Source organism: Pyxicephalus adspersus, chromosome 4, assembly GCF_032062135.1.
Source record: "Pyxicephalus adspersus chromosome 4, UCB_Pads_2.0, whole genome shotgun sequence".
Lineage (NCBI taxonomy): Eukaryota > Metazoa > Chordata > Amphibia > Anura > Pyxicephalidae > Pyxicephalus > Pyxicephalus adspersus.
Window position 1 is genome coordinate 94,513,322 of NC_092861.1, and position 11,358 is coordinate 94,524,679.

Below are 11,358 nucleotides of genomic sequence, written 5' to 3' on the forward strand. Positions count from 1 at the left end.
CAGAGAGAGTGTCTGCCCCTCACAGAAGAATATACCCACTCAGAGAAAGACCACTCCTCACAGAAGAATATACCCAGCCAGAGAGAGAGAGTCCACCACTGACATAAGAACACATGCAACCATCTAGAAAGAGTCCAGTCCTCCTAGAGGAACACATAAAATCATAAAGATAATGAATGAAGAACACTTACAACCTTCCAGACAATGTCTACTCCTCACAGAACAGCCCATACAACCATTCAAACACAGTCAATTCCTCACAAAAGTGTAAACCCACCCAGAAAAAGAGTCCACTTAAAAAAGAACACATACAACCTTCCAGAGAAGGTCCACGCCTCCCAGGAAAATATACCCCCACCCAGACAGAGAGTCCACTCCTCACAGAACAATACATAGGTACAACCTGGGAAAATCCACTCCACACAGATAAAAACATCCATCCTCAGACAGTCTACTCCCCATGTACTATCACTTGTACTGTCTGCACACAGTCTCCTTTTACAGTATCGCAGAACGAACCACAGCATTTTATACCTCTATTTAAACAGCAAATCCCAGCAGATCCAGGCAACAAAATAACCCAGCAATCATTCGTCCTGAGAGATCCCCAGATGAAAGCAACAGTATGCTACCTCCCCCAGCCCCTCTCCTTCATGTTGTTCCTCCCTATTACACGGAATTCTAGGGCTACGATGCCATGACATTTTTTACCCGGTTACCATGGAGATGATGTGAATGAGCACATGATGCTAGATGGCACAAAGGCGGCCTCGTCATTTGGAGGGCATCGCAAAAGAATGAACCGTCCTGGTTAGAGGGCAGCACACAAGGGATGGAATCAATCATTAACACACACACACACACAGCACATTTCAGCCACAGGTTTTACTGTGCTGCGGTTACAGCTCCTTCTCCATTCAATGTTAAAACAAGCTGCTGAGACAAGGGCGTGCACTGAATGCGAGTTCTCTTTTCAAATCCCAGATCACACCCCTAAAGAGGAAGCCTCAGCCCTCACTCTATGGGCTCTCAGCACACCGTGTCTGAGAAAAAGCACATTGCTCCGTCTCTGCTCATCCACCCTGCACAAAGCTGAATGTTCAACAGATGAAAATTATCTAAGAAACAAAAGCAACCACCATCAGTACCATCACACTAAGAAAACCTTATGAAGGAAAAGAAATACCATACCTTGTGTTTCCCTCAGCCTGACGTGTTTTAGGGAAAGAGCAGGAACAGGAAAATCCCTGCTTACTACAACTTACTTTCCAATGGTGTGTTGTGTATCAGCCAAGCAAGGGAAGAAAGCCAGGCCCTGCCTATGGGGCGGTGTTCAGAAAAAGACAAGAATGGTCCTCATCTGACGTGTCTCCCCACCTCATGTTACTTCCTTTTAAAGATACAATTCACGTGTGGGGCTCATTAGCTTGTTTTTGTACATGCAACATCATGTGGCTTTAAAATGTGCTCTTTCCAATGTCATTTCTGCAACTTTCTGCCTTTATTCGTAGGGCATGTCTTATGGAGTGACAACCCCAGAGCACATGAGTGACCCCTAAGTTGTCATGTCCAATGTTACAGCAATGTCATTGTATGATCAGGCGTGTAGTTTCAAATGACTCTGGTTTCAGCATATTCACATAGACATTTGTGTCAGCTAGCACTGAAAATGTTTTGTTTCAGTTTCATATTTTGCAACATAGACAATGTTTAATTAAAAATGCCTGTAATTAAAACTTAGATCAGGATTAAGTGGGTTTGTTCATGGTTCACTTTTTGACAGGCAGCAACATTACTGCAGGGCTGCTTCCATAGACTGTAATGTGAGCAGCCTAAAATGCCTAAAATGTTTTTATGCACAAGATTGGTTTGCATTTTTGTGTTTTGGCAGTTTGCATTAGTGGTCATTGCGAGAAACATGGTTCAAATTTTATAGTTTGATGACAGTAAAAGAGCTAGGAGCAAGGGTAGCCCAGACTAGATAGAAAGGGAGCAAGGTGCACGTGCAGATTCATGCTCCATGTGTGCCGGGCTCTTTTGATGGCAAGCCTGATTCACCACTTGCACCTGACTTTTGTCAGTTTTAACTGGCACACGTTTGCACCTGGCTCCCTTGGTGGACAACCAGGTACAAGTGCAGGTTCAGATTTATTCAGTGTGTAATCAGCTAGGTGTAAGTGGCAGATCACAGTTGCTAGCAAAGGAACCACTTGCACCTTGAGCCTAAACTTCCATGTGCACCTGGCTTACTTGAAACCTAGCCTGGCCTAGCCATGCACCTGTCCTAGGAGATCCATGCCGATGCTGACTGGGTTGGTGAGCACTAAATGTAGTTGTATTGCCATGGTAGTTCTTCAGACAATGTGAAATGTGATGCAAATTTGTCTCTGATGGTGACAGTCTGATTAGTGCCCTGGGCAACAGGCAAGGCCACAGATTCCATTTCTCATCAGATATCATCTACATCAAATCCTTCCTTTTCCTGGACAAAATTGTGAAAACACATGCTCCTTTTAATACCCAGTCAGCATGTTCTGGGAGTAGCATCATGGATAAACAAAGTACGTGCCAGTTGATGTCAAGGATTTCAAAGGTACAATCCACATATTTTTTGCATGGGTAACCCTGTCATTAAAGACTCACTTTATATTGTCCAGGCTACATCGACTGTATGACTTCATCAAGTGTGTGTCTGAATGCACCTTTTTTCATATTTTTAGGATACATATGCTGCTTTAACACAACATATGTGTACTAACATAGTGTGAATCAGCCTTAGGGCTCATGTGTCTCAGGAAGGTGGGAACATGTGACCTTCTTCCCTGTAACAGTGTTTGGGTTTAGTAGCACATCAATAGTCCATAGCACTGTTATTACATGTCATATATACCTCCTAGATTGTAAGCTCTTTGGGGCAAGGTCCTCTCATCCTGTGTCACTGTCTGTATCTGTCTGTCATTTGCAACCCTTATTTAATTTACAGCACTGTGTAATATGTTGGCACTGGACTAATAATAATTTTATAATATATGAGTGTTACATGTCAATCCCGAGCACTGTTATATGTCAGTCTCCATCACTGTTTTATGCCAGTCCCTACCACAGGTATATGCATTTTATCAGTCTCTGTCAGTGTTATATTTCCCATCATTAGCACCAAATAAATCCTTCCTGTTATAAGATGATAACTTTTTTCCCCAATTGTGCTGTTGTGTTTTCACCATTTCATTTCTGAATCCTTGATGGAAACTACAAGCAGCAGAGACATGGTTTACTATTATCAGTGACCAGTTAGAAGCATTAAGAAGAAAAAAATGATAGTGGAAACAGTATTACATGAAAAACAAAACATAGAAATTGTTTATGACACATAGTTCTTTAACAAACTAAACTTCATTCTGTTAATGTTTAATATTTCCATGCAGCCATTTAGTAAATTCTGCCTTTATTGCTAGCAAACTGTATAAATAGGCTTGTGCTTTGTGATTTATAAACAACCCCCTGGCACTCTGCACCCAGCCGTTGAATCTCCCTATCACTTAGCACTATGGTAAAAAACTAGTTAACTTTTGGGTGTTTTAGCTTTTTTTCTAATTCTATATTTCAAGGTTACAGGTCCAAAAAAAGTAGAAAATATCATTTAAAGACCTTTTGATTAACAAGTAGGCTCATTCAATGATTTGATGGAGTGTAATGAAGATGATAAAAAATCATTTGAATTGTCTGCAACATGTATTACTTTACTACTAAGAAGGATTTCACTTGAGATAAATTGCATGGTACACATGGAGAGTGCATGGTACACAAAAAAAAATGCTTGTTAGTAACTGTATGATTTTGTCTTTTTAATGTTTTTAAGGTTTGTTAAAAAGAGAGGAGATCACTATTTGAAGTCTTGATGACGATTAAAAACCCATAGACATGGGCTGTTCCAAAGAGAGGTTTTGGGAGAGAAGCAAGATCGCAATGTATTATCTTCAGCTCTAAACCAGGCCATTACCTGAGCATTCAATTTCTTAAGTAAAGTGCTGTATATTAAACCAATAAATTTAGTCCATAAACCAAACATATCCATCAGAACCACGGATGCAAGGGGGTTCCCAAAATGCAGTCAGATAAATACAAAAGACAGTTGGGATGCTTGAAAAGCAAATATATAAGTTTGGTTTAACTGTTTGCCATCTGTTACAGATATTTAAAAAGCTTGTTTCACAATGGGATGCTGCATTTTAAAATAAAAGAAGAAACAATTTTTTTTCTAGTCTATATCTATAATTTTCCACCCACCGACCCCAGATCAACAGGTATGTTGATGTACTGGGAAGGCTGAGAGACAAAATGCTGAGTCGAAGTAGGTGCTGCTTAGGGGTGAGGTACTGGGGGGGGATTTGCTGTGCCTTCCCCATTAGTAGGTTAAGTGCTAAATTCATGTTGTTGGGAGCATACGGATGCTGAAAAGTCGTAGAGATTACTGGGGAATGGTATAAAATACCCAAGAGGTGCTACTTTGTAATTTTCTATACTGTTCATCAATTTTAAATTATGTTACAATAAATAGTTTGTAGGACCATGTCACTCTAGCTACCCTGTTTCTAGTGGAATAATGCTGAGGATGCAGATAGGTGTTCTACTTACCAGTAGCAATCCAATTTGCAAGTGTGTCTTTGACTATAATCTGCTGTTGCAACTTGATATTATGGGCCTGATTTTTTAAAGCTCTCCAAGGCTGGAGAGGATATACTTTCATCAGTGAACTGGGTGATCCAGAAAACCTGGAATGGATCTGGTCCAGGACTGAAAACATTTGCTAACAAATAGCAAATGATGTTGAAGAAATCCATTACAGGTTCCCAGATTAAAGTGTATTTTCTTCAGCCTTGGAGAGCTTTAATTAATCAAGCATTATAAAAAAATTCATAATGTTATAATGTTATTGTTCTACTTCCGGGGTTAGATAATGTGCTATTGTTGTGCAATATGCAATTTGTGTTATAAAGCTGCTTGCTATAATTTTGTATAGTGACATTGTATAGTGTGCTGCTGTAACTTAATATGATGTACTACATTTGTGCCCACTCCACTCCATGCTTCCACCAAAAAGAACTAAAATGCCTGGCATTGTTAAACACATGACTGTCTCAAGTTTTTTCTATGGTGCAGTGTTGAATATTTGATTGGTCAATCACAAGGTTTTAGTGTCGTTATTCACAAAATTAATGTGTAGTGAACACCAACCAGTTTAAAAAGTGTCCTCTGCAATAGTCATCAGCCTATCAGCATCAACTGCAACAAACAGCAACATTTTCAAAGGAAGATGACATTTTGAATCTTACTACAGGTTGTATAATATTAATTTTTAGTTAACTTTATTTTAGTTTAATGTCTATTTATAGTAAGTGGGTTTTGTGAACACAGAACAATGGTCCTTTCTTTTTATGACCTTATGACTTGGACATGTTGCTTGGTAGAGCTGTATAAATTAGGAACTGAATCCTAAGGGACTGCACCCTCCATATTTTACAAAACTGGAAGACAACTTCCATGGACACTTGAAAAGGAAAAAGCTGAAAATGCTGTCAGGAAACAAAGTGTGGATCTCTACCATGATGTCTTTTCAATGTATACAATTCTGATGACTTTGTAGAAGGGATAATCAAAATGTTTATTTTTTTAACAGTGTTTCTCTTCAGTGACAACAAGCTCCAATATCACATGGTCTTGGTCATCAGTTGAGGTTCATTATCAGATCAATAAAAAAAGAATCGTCCTCTTTTGTGGAAAAAGTATACCAGTATAAATTGTACTAAACATGGGCAAAGTAAATAAAAAACACTGTGTAACCAATGTCTGTTTTGAGAATTTTACTGACTAGGTCCCCATGGGAGTCACAACTGAATAGAAGGCATAACACATTTCCTGCATTTGTGCTTTGTGTTGTAAGTGTTGTTATCATGTTTAAAATGTATATTCTTTGTAACTGTAGCCTTATTCATTTTTCATCCACTTACATTCTCATTCCAATGTGTATAATGTCTCCATGCTGTTGATCACCAGGAGCCCCTAATTTTTGAATATATATATTAGGAAAGTCCATTATCTTTCATAATGCACTTGGATAAAAACTCTTTTCCATTTCCAGTCCCTCCCAATACCCTTGAGGTCTATATTTAAAGGAAAACCAGCACTGCAGAGAGCCTAAAATATTCCCAATATTTGCATTATTTATGGTAATAGTATTATTGTGATGGACAACCTCCATCAGCCCACACCCGGCTGAGAAGGGCTGTCATGGGGGAAGGTTAGCCACTTTGTTACCTCTTGCCAGACACACAATCATGCCACCACATGCCTAGACGGAAGCATGCACTGTTACCCTTGACAACCGCAGTTCTGATTCTGCTTCTTTAATACTGTCTGTGTTACCCACTGCCTCTCCAAACAGGGATGTCTCAGAAATCACAATGTTTATAGTAGAGTTTTCGGGTTAGCAAGTTACACGCTTTCAGAGATTCAGCTTATACTTTTTGTAGTTTTTAATAAGTAAAAACATACAAAAACAGTGCATAAACAAATACAGGAAAATAAAGACTAATCAAACAACAATAACAGAACCATAGCAAAACAACAGCAACAGGTTTAAATAAAAAGGAAAAACTGTGAATTATACCCAGATTCACTGGGCTCCCTGCAGTGCTCAATGTGTTAGTGCCGTTGTCCTTAGCAACAAGATTTTATCAGTGAGAGCTCCCTCTGCTATGCTTACATGGCTTTTTTTTGCCAACCACTGTGGTGGGAATAATAAGACAATCCAATGACAGCAGGGTGCAGGCTGTCTCCACATAGATTATGATGCTTGTGGACATTTCCAAAATGCCCTTGTTCTAGCCAATATTAATAATTTCATAAGTACAGGTTTTATGAAATGCAACCCCCAGAATTTTAATCAGCACAAAATATGAGCACAGAGACCAAACTAGGCATGTCTGAGACTTGTCTGGTTCACCAGAACAGGCTTAATATGGTTTCCAGGTTTTCCTGATGCTTAGGAGACTAGTTCTTGGTCTCAAAATGCTCACAATATTGATCCAGCTACAAATCAGCAAACTACTACTTTAGACAGAATGGTATAGTGGAAACAAAGAAATTATTATTAAATGGGTTTCAGAATACAACTCAGAGTTCAATCAGGAGCCACTCTATTAGCACTATCTGAGTTTTATGATAACTGGAAACACAAAACTCAAACTTTTACAATGGGTGTTGTAAACTAGGGGGTCTGGAATGATGCTGGTTGTCAGATACAGAAATATCTGATAGAGAGAAATTTATGACTCTGGTCTGGTTTATTTTCAAATAAAGACCTTTTACAATTTTATATTCAAGGGGAGATCAGACATTAATGTTATTCCCAATATCACAGTTATAGTTACATTTGATGTTACTGAGAGATACTACACAGTTATCCTCCCTGGCGGTAATCCCGAGTGTGGCTCAGGGTGAATTTTCCCTAGCAAAAGTGATAACCCCGAGCCACACTCGGTAGGATTGCCAGAGAGTTTAAAATAGAGAAGGATTTTGCTCACTAAAGAAGAGATTTATAATTGTATGTTGCCAAGCCTGAAGTTACTTATGAAACATTAAGAAGGAAATAAGAAAATCAGGCTTTTTTTGGCACTGGGTGTTGTATGAATTTTGTGTATTTATTTAAATGTTTTTGATTCAAACATTTGTGACAGTGAAGATTCCTTAATATACAATTTGTTCCATGTATGGTTCCTCTCTCATGAAATACATATTTTTTACATATATGAATTACATGAACATAAGACGTACACTAATCAGGTAATAAACTATAATAATAATTAAAGAATTGTACTCAAAAGATTATAATGTCTTAATTATATCTCGACACGTTTCGCCCATACTTAAAAGCAGAGAGATAATCGTGTCAAATAAAAGTATCCATTATTTTAAGTTAATTCACTTTTGTATGATTAGTATATCATATTAAGGTAATTCTCAAGACCAATATTAGAAAATTATCATTATATATGAGAAATAAAGAGAAATACATATGTATAGGCCGTCATATTCATTTTTTAATACATATATGGTTTCCTCAAATTGTAATATTCATATATTAGTTCCTTGGAGTTGATCAACAGTTCCTGTGTCAATAAAAAAACATAAAAAAGGAACCTACTGTGGTTGGTAAAATCCAAAGTATAAAGGTGAGAATGCTGTACAATGACCATTGTGAAGATGCCAGAATAAAGATAGCACTGTACTTAGGATGATACCATTATTTATTGAAGTAAAGGTCTTGCAAAAAGTAAAGTTGTACAAGATTAAAAATGCATTACAAAAATAGGTTTGTGGTGTGTACACACTTACATTATACTGATTATCAGGTCACATGATTCGTATGGTGGTTCTTCTACCTTGGAGAGTTATTCTTAATATTTAGGACATATCAGTTGCTTGTGATACATGCACTACAAGGTATATAATAGCTTGTGTTTTATCATACTGAATTTTGCTGAAAAGGGACCTATTATCATATATAAAAAAATGGATTTATTTAAAGGCAATAGGTGGTTCTCTTACCTTGTTTAATTGAAATAGTGTTCAGAGAAAAGGAATTAATCTCTATTGTGATGAATACCTTAAGTATATATGAAAGAAAATGTGTGTAAGGTTTATAAAAAGGGTACCAATATTTTTGGGGAAAGGAGGGGGGGCATGCATAAAAAGCCAAGGAGGATGCGGTGGGTCCTGAGACGGAGCGTGGACAGCATTGGTAACTGGAATCTAGAGCTGGGTTTAGTGCATCGTCAATGCCACCCAGAAGTGTACAACTTTAGTGAATGGAGTACTGCCAGGTGGAAGCAGCAACAGCAAGAGGAGGAGGTGTTGGACCCTGAGACGGAGAGGGGACCGCTTTGGTAACTGGCATCTAGAGCTGTGTGTAGCGCATCATCAATGGCACCCAGAAGTGTACAGTTTTAGTGAATGGAGTACTGACAGGCGTCAGCAATAGCAGGGGGAGAAGGCAGTGGGCCCTGAGACGGAGCAGGGACCGAATTGGTAACTGGCATCTAGAGCTGGGTGTAGTGCATTGACGATGCCATCCACCCAGAAGTGTGTAATACAATTTTAGTGAATGAAGTACTGACAGGCGGCAACAGCAACATCAGGAGGAGGAGGTGGAGGGCCCTGAGACAGAGCATGGACCACAATGGTAACTGTCATCTAGAGCTGGGTGTAGTGCATTGTCATTACCACCCAGAAGTGTACAGTTTTAGTGAATGGAGTACTGAAAGGCGTCAGCAACAGCAGGAGGAGAAGGCGGTGGGCCACCCAGAAGTGTACAGTTTTAGTGAATGGAGTACTGACAGGCGGCAGCAGCAACAGCACAAGGAGGAGGATGCGGTGGGCCCTGAGACGGAGCGTTGACTGCATTGGTAACTGGCATCTGGAGCTGGGTGTAGTGCATCGTCAATGCAACCCAGAAGTGTACAACTTTAGGGAATGGAGTACCGTCAGGTGGCAGCAGCACCAGCAAGAGGAGGAGGCGGTGGGCCCTGAGAAGGAGCAGGTACCGCATTGGTAACTGGCATCTAAAGCTGGGTGTTGTGCATCATCAATGCCACCTAGAAGTTTACAACTTACAACTAACTGGCATCTAGAGCTGTGTGTAGTGGAAGTGTACAGTTTTAGTGAATGGAGTACTGACAGGCGTCAGCAACGGCAGGAAGAGAAGGCGGTGGGCCCTGAGACGGAGCAGGGACCGTATTGGTAACTGGCATCCAGAGGTGGGTGTAGTGCATTGAAAATGCCACCCACCCAGAAGTGTGTAATTCAATTTTAGTGAATGGAGTACTGACAGGCAGCAGCAGCAACATCAGGAGGAGGAGGCGGTGGGCCCTGAGACAGAGCGGGGACCTCAATGGTAACTGGCATCTAAAGCTGGGTGTAGTGCATTGTCAATTCCACCCAGAAGTGTACAGTTTTAGTGAATGGAGTACTGACAGGCGGCAGTAGCAACATCAGGAGGATGAGGCGGTGGGCCCTAAAAAAGGAGCGAGGACCGCATTGGTAACTGGCATCTAGAGCTGTGTGTATTGCATCATCAATGCCACCCAGAAGTGTACAGTTTTAGTGAATGGAGTACTGACAGGCCGCAGCAGCAACAGCAGGAGGAGGAGGAGGTGGGCCCTGAGACAGAGCAGGCACCACATTGGTAACTGGCATCTAGAGCTGGGTGTAGTGCATCTTAGTGCATCTTTATTGCCACCCAGAAGTGTACAGTTTTAGTGACTGGAGTACTGACAGGTGGCAGCATCAACTGCAGGAAGAGGCAGTGGGCCCTGAGACGAATCGGTGAACACATTTGTAACTGGCATATAGAGCTGGGTGTAGTACAATGACAATGCCACCCACTCAGAGGTGTGTAATACAATTTGAGTGAATGGAGTACTGACAGGCAGCAACAGCAGGAGGAGGAGGCGGTGGGCCCTGAGACAGAGCAGGGACCACATTGGTAACTGGCATTTATGAATGATCTTTGTCATTCATATTCTGTCATTATGAATGATCTGGGGTGTCTCTTTATTTTAATCTATATATTCAAGTATAGCATACCAGTGGCAAAACACATATTAAAAAAAAATGTTTTTAAACACTTCTTTTTATCCCACATTTGCCTTTTTCCAATTGTTGGTCACTGTAATGCAAGTCAACTGGACTTTTAAGCACCACTTTATACTACTTGATCTTTACTTTATTTCAGTACTTCCTTTTTTATTTTATTATGATTAGGAAACTTTTTTCTCCACTTTTACAGACATAAAAAGTCTGTTCTATAAATCTTCTGAGTTAAAACCAGTGAACAAAATTTAAGACGTGGAAATTTTTTTATTTGGCATGAGCCAGGGCAAGTATTCTTTAAATGGTTACTCATACTTTGGGCCACCTAGTCCAAGTAAAATGGAAACAAAACTCCTATGCAATGAACTGTATCTGCCCCTGTCTACTGTAACAGCTGTATATACATATTGCTGCCTTTTAATGAAAATGCCTGTAGTTCACTTAGAAGAAAATGAAAATAAATCATCTTTCTATTTTCACAAGGTTAAAATATTCTGGCCATGTACTGATGGGCTTGGAGTCCAAGGGAATTTCAACATCCTCATTTCCCAAGTTGTATATGTAAACCAGGTTATTGCGCTTAATAGCAAGACCCATGTAATCCGATTTGCCCTAAAAAGAGATAAAAGCAATGTGAATGGTTCTTGTTTATAGACTTTATTATATATTACAAATACATTTATCTATATTTAACACAACTGAACTTTG

The 11,358-nt window shown here is 39.7% G+C and overlaps 1 protein-coding gene across 7 annotated transcripts in view; it reads right to left on the bottom strand.

The window, feature by feature from the left end:
• AGPAT4 (1-acylglycerol-3-phosphate O-acyltransferase 4) overlaps nt 1-4,674 on the bottom strand; it is a 57,320-nt gene extending 52,646 nt beyond the window's left edge. For 3 of the 7 annotated variants that reach the window (XM_072409052.1, XM_072409057.1, XM_072409058.1), the window contains exon 1: nt 1,192-1,343. The gene's annotated coding sequence lies outside the window, so the exon portion shown is untranslated. Of the gene's footprint in view, nt 1-534; nt 591-1,191; nt 1,344-4,635 lie in introns of those variants that run through there. The other 4 variants (XM_072409054.1, XM_072409053.1, XM_072409059.1 and 1 more) reach the window with 4 other exon arrangements.
• Nucleotides 4,675-11,358: the final 6,684 nt, after the last annotated feature.